Source organism: Pseudophryne corroboree, chromosome 8 (genome assembly GCF_028390025.1).
Source record: "Pseudophryne corroboree isolate aPseCor3 chromosome 8, aPseCor3.hap2, whole genome shotgun sequence".
Lineage (NCBI taxonomy): Eukaryota > Metazoa > Chordata > Amphibia > Anura > Myobatrachidae > Pseudophryne > Pseudophryne corroboree.
Genome location: NC_086451.1, coordinates 456,233,084 through 456,245,685, shown reverse-complemented (window position 1 = coordinate 456,245,685; position 12,602 = coordinate 456,233,084). Strand labels below are relative to the sequence as shown.

At 45.3% G+C, this 12,602-nt stretch overlaps 1 protein-coding gene across 1 annotated transcript in view; it reads right to left on the bottom strand.

Moving 5' to 3' along the window:
* The window catches only part of EXO1 (exonuclease 1), a 50,987-nt gene that overhangs the window by 5,099 nt on the left and 33,286 nt on the right, over nt 1–12,602 (bottom strand). The gene's annotated exons all lie outside the window — the stretch shown is intronic.

Genomic DNA, 12,602 nt, shown 5'->3' with positions numbered 1-12,602 from the left:
TGCTGTTCCTGGTGCAAAGTGTATGACGTGCTGTTCCTGGTGCAAAGTGTATGACGTGCTGTACGTGGTGCAAAATGTATAACGTGCTGTTCCTGGTGCAAAGTGTATGACGTGCTCTACCTGGCGCAGTGTGCATAGGAGGTTCTACCTGGTGCAATGTGTATAAGCGGCACTACTGTGTGGTGTTATGTGAATTGACACTATTATGTGGTCACGCCCCTTCCCTATGAAGCCACACCCTAAATTTTGCAGCGCGCCTACGGCGCGCACTACCTATGCTTTAGGGTCTGAGTGGTGGAACACCAATTCACTTTCTGCCTAAGGGCACCAAAATGTCTAGTTACAACTCTGGTGCAGGGTGTCCTGCATGCTACACAGCCCAGCAGCACTGTCACCCCCATCCCCCCATCTTGCAACACTTTTGTAGTGTCCAAACAAGATTAAAATTAATAAGAACCTTCATTCCGATGGGACCCAGAAAAAGACCGGTAGGACCCCAATTTTTAAAAGTGAAGGGTCCCTGGGACCCACTTTTTTTTTGGCTCAGCGCGATCACTGCTAGTGACATCATTCAGGTCGCTACCCAATATACAGAAAATCGCACAAGAGTGATCGTCAAACTGCGCATGCGCCGTGTGCATGCAATCAAAGTGCGGTCGCAGCTCGGAAAGATGCAACCGCACTTTGATTGACAGTGGCAGGCATGGCGGGGGCATGGTTGGACAATTTTCGCTGGACCGTCTGCATAAGCAGCCTAGCCGCGGTTGCAGGGGGTCGTCCACAATTCCTGCGGCTGCAATCGGATTGCGGTACAGCTGCAGGGAGAGAGTTAGCATGCTGGGCGGACCCAGCATGCTACAGGAGTGACTGCAGATTCTGCTTTTTAGCAGAATCTGCAATCCATGCCGAATAGGGTCCTAGGTCAATTTTGATACAAGCTTCATGTGGACACTGGAGTGAGGCAATATAGAATGTTCTTAATTTGAGCAATGAGTATCTTGTCTTAGGGAAAAAATATTCTGATTTTGCGGTCAAACAGCAGATTCCAAAACAAGTCTGCGTACTTTTTTATTTCTACGTTGATAATACACCCATGGGATTCTAATATCTCCCACGTGATCATGAAATCATATATGGAATGAGTGTCACCTCTCTGGAATCCAGAAGACCGGAAATGATTGTCATGATTTTCAAATACAAATTGCACGAGTCGGACGCAGTTGAGTGTCTATTTTTTCTTGTGCGCTTGCGTCTAAAGTCTCTGTGCTCAGAGTTGCAGTTGTGATTGAGACGCACGGTCTCAGAAATGTCTTGCAAATGTATTGAGGGAGGTGGCTGTGCAGATGCACTGAGATGGTCCATTTCATGGAAGGGTTATGGGAATGCCGCAGGCGAGTCGGTGAACTGGTTGCATACACAGACAATTGTTCACACTGGAGTCCACTGACAGATGCACTCTAAAGATGAACCAAGCAGTATTTGAGCATTTAAAGACAGAGTCTCAGTCCTTGCACGCTCAGACTCACTGCTGTACACCAGTAAAGAGCTTGCAGTTGTATATCCATAAAGTTGCAGAATCAATACCGGCAAAAGACAGAGGCAACAATGTCAGACTCAGAACCAGGTCTCTAGAGGGGGTCACCAGGTCAGCAGGAACCAGCCAGAATTCATCGCTCCATCAATGATCAAAAGCCACCCTTTTCACATTGCTGCAAATTAGCACCAAACCATGATACTGCCACCGTGTCTCATGGTTCAGGTACTTATGGTGGAATAAAGTGGTAGCTCTTTTCCAAACAATTTCTCATTTAAGTCAAAAAGTTCTATTTTACACTAATCTACTCATAAAAAAAATCCTTCAAGTGGTCTTCTGGCTCATTCAGTTGGTCTTTAGCAAATAGGCAGCAATGCCCTTTTTGGGAGAGTAGTGGATTCTTCCCATGCACGCTATACTTGTTCATTGTTTGCCCGATAAGCGACTCGTGAACACTGACATTTACAGGTACGAGAGCGGCCAGCAAATTTTTGGCACCTTACAGTGGTGATCTTTGTGATTTCCCTGATCTATGGACTGATTTTTGCAACGATTGTTTTTACAATTTCTTCACTAAATGCTGACTGTGTATTGGCAAAGGCTAGTCTTTAGAAATGGTTTTATAACCTCAAACAGCCGGATGACCATCAAAGCGTCTTTTTCTGAGGGTTTTTGTCAATCTCTTTAGTTCGAGACCTGGCATGTCTTCAAACTTGTATGCATAGCCACTGAAATTCACTCCTGACTGTCATTACCAATGACACACCCAAATTTATTACTCTTTCCAACAAATACATTTAACATTGGCTCATTTTGATTAACAAATTATTCAAAAAGTTTGTTCCTTTTTTTTTACTTATTGGGTTCTCATCTATTTTTATGACCTAGACGAGTGGATTCTCAACCCTCATGTTTTCCCAACAGGACATGGTTTGAGGATTTCTGTCTGTGGAAGAAGGGATAATTACTGACCCAGCAGAAAAGAGGATTTTGGTACTTACCGATAAATCCATTTCTCTGAATCCTCTAGGGGACACTGGAGTTCCATCTTAGACATTAGGGGTGTGAAGCTGTGAACCGGAGGTGTGGCACAATCTAAACAATTTGCATTGACTGCACAGCCGGCTCCTCCCCCTTCACGCCCCTCATGCCTCAGTTTTAGAAATTGTACCGAGAGATGAGGACACGTATGAGAGCCTATGGCGAAGGAACCGAACCGTGCAACATGTCAACAGCAACCAAGAACATCCTAACCGACAACCAACGTTGTTTGTACAAACTGTATAAGCAAGAACTATTTACACCGCAGAACCGACAGCACAGAGGCGGGCGTCCAGTGTCCCCTAGAGGATTCAGAGAAATGGATTTATCGGTAAGTACCAAAATCCTCTTTTCTCTTTCATCCACTAGGGGACACTGGAGTTCCATCTTAGACATTAGGGGACGTCCCAAAGTTATTTCCCAGGGAGGGAGTGCTGTCTGTTGCCTGCAGAACCAAACGCCCAAAGTTAGCCTCTTCAGACGCAAAGGTATCGAACTTATAAAATTTAGCGAACGTGTGGGCTGAGGACCACGTCGCCGCTCTGCAAAGTTGGGCAGTGGAGACTCCTCTAGCAGCTGCCCAGGAAGCACCCACTGATCTAGTGGTATGCGCACTTGTCCGTAAAGGAACCTCTTTACCACTGGAAATGTACGCTTGTCTAATAGCCAGTCTAATCCATCTAGACAGGGACTGCTTAGATGCCGGCCAACCCTTCTTTGGCCCATCATAAAGTACGAATAGATGATCTGACTTCCGAAAGGACGATGTAACCTGTACGTACGCCTTTAAAGCTCGTACGACATCCAATGAAACATCCCCTTCTGCTATACTCTGGAAAGATGGGACCACAATGGGTTGGTTTACATGAAAACCCGATACCACCTTAGGAAGAAATTCTGCTCTTGTACGGAGTTCTGCTCTATCCTCATAAAAAATCAAAAAGGGGCTTTTACATGACAAGGCTCCCAACTCCGAGACCCGTCTAGCCGAGGCTAATGCTAGCAACAACGTTACCTTCCAAGAAAGATATTTTAAATCTGTTCGTAGTAACGGTTCAAACAAAGGTGATCTTAAAAAATCCAACACCAAATTCAGGTCCCAAGGTGCCGTGGGTTTACGAAAAGGGGGTTGTATCCGTAGTACCCCTTGCAAAAAAGTCTGAACCTCTGGTAAAGCTGCCAACCGTTGTTGAAAAAAAATGGAAAGGGCTGACACCTGAACCTTCAGAGATCCCAATCGCAGGCCTAATGACAGGCCTGCTTGAAGGAACAATAAAAGTCTAGATAAGTGAAAGGATCTTGAATCCCATCCACGTTCCTGACACCAGTCAATATATTTCTTCCAAATTCTGTAATAATGCCCCGCAGTAACCGGCTTTCTAGCCGCAATCATCGTAGGAATAGCCAATCTTGGTATACCTCTGTTTCTTAAGATCCGGGTTTCAACAGCCACGCCGTCAAACGCAGTCTGTTCAGATCTGGGTGAAGAAACGGTCCTTGAGATAGAAGGTCCTCTCTCTGAGGTAACCTCCACGGATCTTCTGACAGTAATCCCTGTAGATCCGAGTACCAACTCCTGCGTGGCCAATCTGGTGCTATTAGAATTGCCCACACTCGTTCTCGTTTTAACCGTTTCAGTATCCTTGGTATGAGAGGGAAAGGTGGAAATATGTACACTCTTTCGTAATCCCAAGGAAGCGTCAGCGCATCTACTCCTTCTGCTGCCGTATCCCTTGTCCTGGATACATATCTGGGCAGCTGATGATTTTGTCTCGATGCCATGAGGTCTATTTGTGGAAGACCCCATCTCCTCACCACCATCCTGAAAATCCGCGGATGAAGGCACCACTCTCCCGGATGCATATCTTGTCGGCTGAGATAGTCTGCTTCCCAGTTCTCTACTCCTGGAATGAATATTGCCGAGAGTATGATGTTTCGCTTTTCCGCCCACAACAGGATTTTTGTTGATTCCTTCAACGCCATCCTGCTCTTTGTTCCCCCTTGACGGTTTATGTAAGCCGTCGTCGTGACATTGTCCGACTGTATCCGTACACACTGCTCTATGACCAAATTCTCGGCCAACAGAAGTGCGTTGTACACCGCTCTTAGTTCGAGAATATTTATGGGTAATCTGCTCTCTTGAGGCGTCCACCTTCCTTGAAATTGATGGTCCTCCAGGACGGCTCCCCAACCTCTGAGACTGGCATCTGTTGTCAGAATTCTCCAGTCCCAAATGCCGAATCTCTTCCCTGTTGCTAGATTCTTGTGTATCAACCACCATGCTAGGGAGACACGTACCTGTGGTTGCAGTTTGATTCTCCGATGAAGTAACCAGTGTGACCCTGCTCCTTGAGCAATGAGATTCATTTGGAAGAGTCGGGAGTGAAGTCTTCCGTACTGGATAGCTTCGAACGACGCTACCATCTTTCCTAGAAGTTGCACACAGAGATGCAGAGACACTGTCTGTGCCTCTAGTACCTGAGTTACCAACTTTCTTATGTCTTGAATCTTGGATTCTGGCAGAAAAATCTTCAATTTCACTGTGTCCAGTATAAGACCTAGGAACTGAATCCGCTGTGATGGAATGAGGTTGGATTTCTTGAAGTTCACAATCCAACCGTGTTGAATCAGAAATTGATGAGATGTGTGAGCATCTTGTATCAGCTTCTCCTGAGAAGAGGCTTTGATTAGGAGATCGTCTAGATAAGGTATTATAGTGACTCCCCTTATTCTCAATTCTGCCACCATGACCGCCATGATCTTTGTGAAGATTCTCGGGGCTGAAGACAGACCGAAGGGTAGGGCTCTGAATTGATAATGATCCTTCACCAATGCAAACCGTAGGTAAGCTTGGTGGGGAGACCAAATTGGGATATGTAGGTACGCATCCTTTATGTCCATGGATATCATGAACTCCTTGTGTTCTAGACCTGCTATGACCGACTGTATTGATTCCATCTTGAATTTGTAAATTCTTATAAATTGGTTTAAAACTTTTAAATTTAGAATCGGTCTGACTGTTCCGTCTGGTTTTGGCACGACAAAAAGACTGGAATAAAACCCTGTTCCTCTCTGAGGGGTAGGAACTGGAACAATAACCTCCGACTGTAGCAATTTCTGAATTGCGGAAAGTAACGCTTTCGCCTTCAGAGGACACCGAGGTAAGCCTGTCGTAAAAAATTGACTGTGAGGTCTTTCTTGAAAATCCATCTTGTACCCCTGAGAGATTATGCCGTTTATCCAGTTCTCTGGGGAGGTGTTGGCCCATGTGTCCTGAAACCTCTCCAGTCGTGCGCCCACCAGGGGAGACCCCAGGTGAGCTGGGAGACCGTCATGCCACTGTCTTTTCAGCAGGTTTATCCTGCTTCTTGTACATTGCCTGTGATCGGCCTCTACCTCTGCCCCCACGTGTCTGTCCGCCAAAACCTCTTCCTCGGCCTCGAAAGGACTGAGATCTGAAGGAATTAAACGTTGGTCCCGAATAACCCCTCTTAACCTGTGGAGTGGTTCTTGTATAAGGAGTGGGCAGGAATGTAGACTTCCCAGCAGTAGCCTGGGAAATCCACTTATCCAATTCTGGCCCGAAAAGCGTGTCCCCCGCAAAGGGAATAGCTTCCACTGCCTTCTTAGTGTCAGAATCTCCCTGCCATTCTCGAAGCCATAATATTCTTCTTGCTGAAATGGCCGATGCGGATATGCGTGAAGCAATCCTACTGGTATCCTTAGATGCCTGACATAAATAGGATGCTGATTCTCGAATGTGTTCCGCCAGATGAGTAATCTCTTCCAAGCTATTTTCCTCTTCAATAGCTTGTATAATACGGCTGGCCCATGCTCCCATGGCCTTGTTGACCCAAGCACAGATAAGGGTAGGTCTCTGTGCTGCCCCTGCTGCTACAAAAATCGACTTTAAAGCTGTGTCAACCTTTCGATCTGAAACATCCTTTAAAGTCGTTACATTAGGTATCGGCAAGATTGTCTTCTTTGATAATCTACCTAGTGAAGCATCCACTACTGGTGGGTTTTCCCATCTATCCATCACTCCCTTAGGTAATGGATACGTTATCTGAAACCGTTTTGGGAATTGGAAGCGTTTATCAGGTTGTTTCCAGGCCTCCTCCATTTGATTCTGGAGAGATTTAGGAATGGGAAACACTGCTGCACATGGTTTCTGGGTTTCGAATAAATCGAATTCCTCAGGTTCCTTAACCTCCTCACTCTTAAATTCCAGTATTTCCTTAACTGCTTCAATTAAGGAATCAATACCTGAGATCGCTGAATCCTCTTCTGTGGTATCAGCATCCGGGTTAGGTTCAATTAACTCACCTTCCTCCGTATCCATAAGGAGGCCCTCATCGTCCATTACCTGAGCCACAGGAAGGGGTCTTTTAACTGCCTTGCGCACATTTGTATCTGGTTGTGCGGGCGGCGTTAATCTAATGAGGAACTCTTCCATTGTCTTTGAGAATCCCGCAGCCCACTCTGATTGTTGTTTGCGTGATTCCGCCATCTCCTTGGATATTCTGTCCGTAAGAACATCCTCCCATGACCGGGATTGAGCACTGCTCCCCGGCTGTGCGCTCTTGTCTATGCAGGATTCGCACACCCCTGTACTGTCAATCCTCGTGCTTTTCTTATTACATTTCGTACACACGTAATATGACTTAGATGTCTTGGTTGCTGCCTTAGACATGATGAGCCTTTTAGTTGACAGTTTACACAAAACTTTCACCCTTTACTTGGGAAGGAAAGTTTGTAGTATATGAAGGGAGTGAAGTGTTTAGAACCGGCTGTATGTAAATGGAAAAATCTACTTTTCAGATAAAAATAAAAAAATTAAATAAAATATAAACTATAAAAATTACTAATAAATTTAGTAAAACACCAGCCGGTTATCAGCCTTCACAGCACCAGCTGTCAATCAGCTACGGTGATGGGTTGTCCACTTACTCCCCTTATTTTCCTCAGGATCTTTTGAACAGAAGTCCCTTGAAAATATAAATAAAATAATTATTACTTTCTCTTCAGGAGATCCTCATTTTAACTTATATAATTTATCACCAGCAGGGGGAGTCTTATATAAACGTTCACCAGCAGGGGGAGTCTTATATAACTTTTGTAACCCTACGCTCCTCTATACATGGGGGAAGGATTACAGTTTCCCTCAGGATGGCGCCTAAATGTAAAAAAGAAAATGGCCGCCACTGCTTTATATGGTAAGGATCATTACTTTTAGTAGATCCACCGCTGATCAGGGCTATCTACCAGTTAAGGGAGCGTTAGCGGTTATATGGACTTGTGGAGAGGAAAGCGCGGCCGCGGGACTGAAGTTTTATATATATTTCTGCTTTACACACGCGCCGCACTGGGAGATCTATTTCCCCGCGCAGCGCGTGTTTACCCGCCGGCGGCTTCTAACTTATCAGTAACTGCGCGCAGCCCAGCGGCGCCCGACGACGTCATGGAGACCTGCTCTCCCTGCACGGGGCTAACCGCTGGGCGCGCGATACTGACCGACGGAGAACGGAGAATCACTCCGGTTTCATGAGGGAGGGTAAGGGGAATCCTTAGCTGCGTCTAAGATGCAGGGGCTTCTTATGCTAGGGTCCATATTTTCTACCAGTACTCACTGAAAAGCCGGTTATATTTAGAGGATCTCCTGAGAAGAGATGCCGATCCCTTCAGAAGGGATCTTTGTCTCTGTCCACTGTGTCCAGTGTATCTTCAGGCCTTTTGTCCCCCTTTTATTAGGTTGACGCAGCCTGGCAGTATAAATGTTTTGTCAGGAGCTAACTCCTGTGAGTGCTTACACCTCGAGCACAATTTCAAAAACTGAGGCATGAGGGGCGTGAAGGGGGAGGAGCCGGCTGTGCAGTCAATGCAAATTGTTTAGATTGTGCCACACCTCCGGTTCACAGCTTCACACCCCTAATGTCTAAGATGGAACTCCAGTGTCCCCTAGTGGATGAAAGAGAAAAGATTAACCCACCTGTGCATGACTAAAGACATCCACAAAACATGACCTGTTGGTAGTACCTGGGGACTGGAGTTGAGAGCCAATGACAAAGATGAAGATCTGAACACATTTATGCAAGCATTCCGAAATTTGTAAAGAGTTCACCGTTTCTAGCACTACATGATGTAATTTATAACCCGACCCATGCTATGAGGCAAGTTGTTGCCTGTGAGAGGGAGCAGTGCAGTTTGCCAGCAGTCTTTCCACAATGTATAAAGAAAATCTGACAATTCAGGTCCTCCCACAGGTTCGTGCCATCGTATCCAGTATTAAACATTTCTGTGGCCACGGCACAATTTAAACAACGTAAGAAAGAAAATAAGGATGTAGCTGACCGTTGGAACACATATAGGGGTATATTCAATGTGTGTCGGAAACTGCCGTCTTGTCGGAAAGACGGCAGCTTCCGACAGATTTAGGTCAAAAGGGGTTCCAACCTATTCAATAGGGGGCCTTTTTTTCCGGCAAGTAGGGAATTCTCGATTTGTTGGAAAGATGTCGAAATACACGCGGATCGGATTGGCAGTGTAGGAACGGGCCAAACCTGTCTGGTTCGGCCGCGGCACTGAATACTAACCTGTCGGATCCTTTCTGCCGGAAAGGATCCGACAGGTATTGAATATACCCCATAGTCCTTGTTGCAGACTTGGGATAACACTTATATAGATTATTCTTAGGTTTGAGGCATGATCTGTTACCTGGCTTAAAAATAGGGATTTTTGTTTACTTACCGTAAAATCTCTTTCTCTGATTCCATCTGGGGGACGCTGCGCACTTACTAATGGGTTAGAGTGTGTGGGATTGGGAGTTTGGCACAGAACCTATAAAAACTAACTCCTCCCCCCTCTAACCCCTCCCATCTCCTTCCTGCTCAGCAGATTACCTCAGTTAACGTTTAGCAAAGCCGGAAGAGGCAGAACATAATATATATACGGGAGGGATCGCAGCGTCCCCCAGATGGAATCAGAGAAAGAGATTTTACGGTAAGTAAACAAAAATCCCTATTTCTCTTTCATCCATCTGGGGGACGCTGCGCACTTACTAATGGGATTTCCCAAAGCAAGCTAATTAGAGGAGGGAGACACAGACGACATAGCAGTCTGCAAACTTTGATGCCTAACAGAGGCAGTCTCCAAACCAAAAGTATGAAAAACGGAAGAATTTCGTGAAGGTATGTACGGACGACTAGGTCGTCGCTCTACGCAGTTGCTCAACGAATACACCACTGTGAACAGCCCAAGAGGCTCCAACAGGTCGAGTCGAATGAGCCCCTAAGGAATCAGGAACAGGCAACGCCTAAGAAATCTAAGCCTGCTGAATAGCAGAATTAACCCAGCACATCACCCTGTTCTTATTGGCCAGCCAGCCACGCTTGGGTGCAGCAAACAAACCCAACAAGGTAAGAGTTAAGGTTTGAACAACAACCAATAAGGCCAATTACCGACCCGCCCCGGACAAGCCTGGGATGACACAAGAAGCCCAATGTGCTGAAGGAGAGGAAAAACTGATACAACTTGTGGTTTGTAAGTAAAACCACCCTAACTGCATAAACAAAAACACTGTAAGAGAAAAGAAACCGCAACTCAACCAGAGTCCAGAGGCCGGAAAGGAGAAACAGGAGCCATTCTGTAAAGTAAATTCTAGAGCAGAACCCAGTCTGCTAAGATAAGAAGACCAAGTAGTTCTGACAACTGTGTTGTAGAAAAGATAAGAGGCGGAAAGGACTAAGAACTCCAGCTGAGTGACCGTTAAATACACACAAACGATGACAAGTGTTCTGGCACTGTGATTGGTTAGAGAGCCAGAAACGTAGTAGGGCTTGATGACATTGTTTTCCACAATCACGCCGTCAGCGGCAGAATAGACAAAATCCCGGTGATGACGTAAAGGTTGGGAGTGGAGAGCTGGCCGAAAAGGTACCCTGTAAGGAGCCCTGGTCACTCTGGGCTATAACATTGCAGAACAGAGTCAACAGGCAAATCCGAAGCGGATTAGGTAAACTGAAAGAGCCACTGGTCAAATGCGTTGAGGTACTCACTAGATGTTGCCAGAGGCAGAATAAATATGCTAGATGAAAGTGACAAGGAGCTGACACGGCGTCTACGATTGCCACAAGAGGATTCCCGAGACGATCACAGTACCAATGAAGCCCTGAGGTCTATGTCGGCTAGTTATAGACACACCAAAGCCAGAAATCCCTGTTGATTTCACATACTTTAAGGAAGAACAGCCTGAAGATTCAGGAAATCTGCTTCCCAGTTGCCCATTCTGGAACTGGAGATGACAGACACTGCCGGGATCCAAAATTCCGCCCTCTGCATATGTTAGATACTGTTTCCGATGTCTCTCCAGCTACAAGTGTCACAGAACAATTGATATAGGTCACAGTGGAAAGACCCTGTAGAAGAAATTGAGCTGGAGTCAAGGCGTTGTAGATCGCCCGTAGATTGGAAGTGATATTTCCACTTCGGACATCAGTTTCCTAGAAAACGCCAGAGTTGAAACCAAAAAACCGTAATGTCTGAAACTTTTGACTGTGGTTATGACCCTCCATGTCGAGACAGAATGAAGTCCTATAAGTTAGATCTGGATTGTGTAGCCCAACGAAAAGATCGACCAATGAAAATATCTTGGTATTTTAATAGAGAAACTAAACTGCTGTTTACGTAAACTCAATTCTGCCTGAGATTAATAACATTTAATCTGAGATTGAAGAAACCAGGCAGGAGACCGGGGGAATGGAGCCACCTATAAAATCACCACTGTCCTGCAGAGGAAGTGTATGTCTGACCCCTGAGTCTATTCTGGTCAGTAAATCCTGCACTCCGCCAACATTCGAGATACCAGGTATCGAAAAGAATACCCATGAATAACATCTTCTGCGAAGGAAGAAATCCAGAACTAAGGTCCGTTGTAGAAAAAAAGTGCATGAGACAGCTGCTTTTTTTTTTTTTTTTTAACAACTGACCCAAAATGGTAGCGATGCCCAGATGACGGAAAAAGGATTGGACTGAATACTCCTGTTAGATAGCGAACAGACTGCAATGATTAGAGCCCGTCTAAGATGGGCACTAAAGATTCTTGCTTGGTACGTGTTCCCCAAGATTCAGAATATATGTTCGTGATACAAATTCAGTACATCCAACGGATCAGTGGACTCTGAGAAAGCTGGTGTCCTCCCCACTGGGAACCAGACTGTCCGACTCCGTGGCCCCTGCAGAGGGCACATTGGAAGTCCGTGTTCTAGGCATACAAATGCCTCCCAAAAGAATACCCATTTTTCTGACATAGGTTAAAATACCCATTTCTCAGCTATTATCCTCAGGATGAGAACCCACGACCTGTTATACCACAGGCATACACCTTACTGATAGAGTTATTTGCTCCCGCCTGCAAAGTACGCTTTAATTTGGAAGCAGAATTTTACGATTCGCAACCAAAATGAATAGAAGGGTGTCATAGCCAGGGAAAAGATGCAATAATAAATAGATAGGGAATAGAGCTTGAGAGACCAAAACAGTCAATGGATAATTTGAAAAGGATCAGCTGCCCCAAGAATGGATAACTTGCATAATGCAACCGGTTTAAAGATTCATGCATAAGCCCGGAGAGGGCGTAGGAATATTCCTGTCAGAATGAATACTAATATAATAACGGCCTCACCGTTGTCAATCTGTGGTGACTGTTAAGGTCACATACTGTACTTTAGTAAAGACAGTTGCCTTAGGCTCTCCCATGATGGATGCGTCCACTAATTATTAGTGGAACCTTCATTAGATCAGTGTCTTCATCAGCGAAAGGATAAAGAAATACTGTCTCTAATACTGAGAACACCGAAATTGAACCGAAAACAGTATGTATTAGAGACAGACACATTTCCCTGGAAATATAAACTATTTCATCAGGTGTGTAGTCAGACTTCCATCAACATTCTCTCACGTGAAGGAAGAGGTGGAAACCAAGAAATTCAGTAGATTATTTCTTATTTCTATCCTGAAGGATCCTCACTGA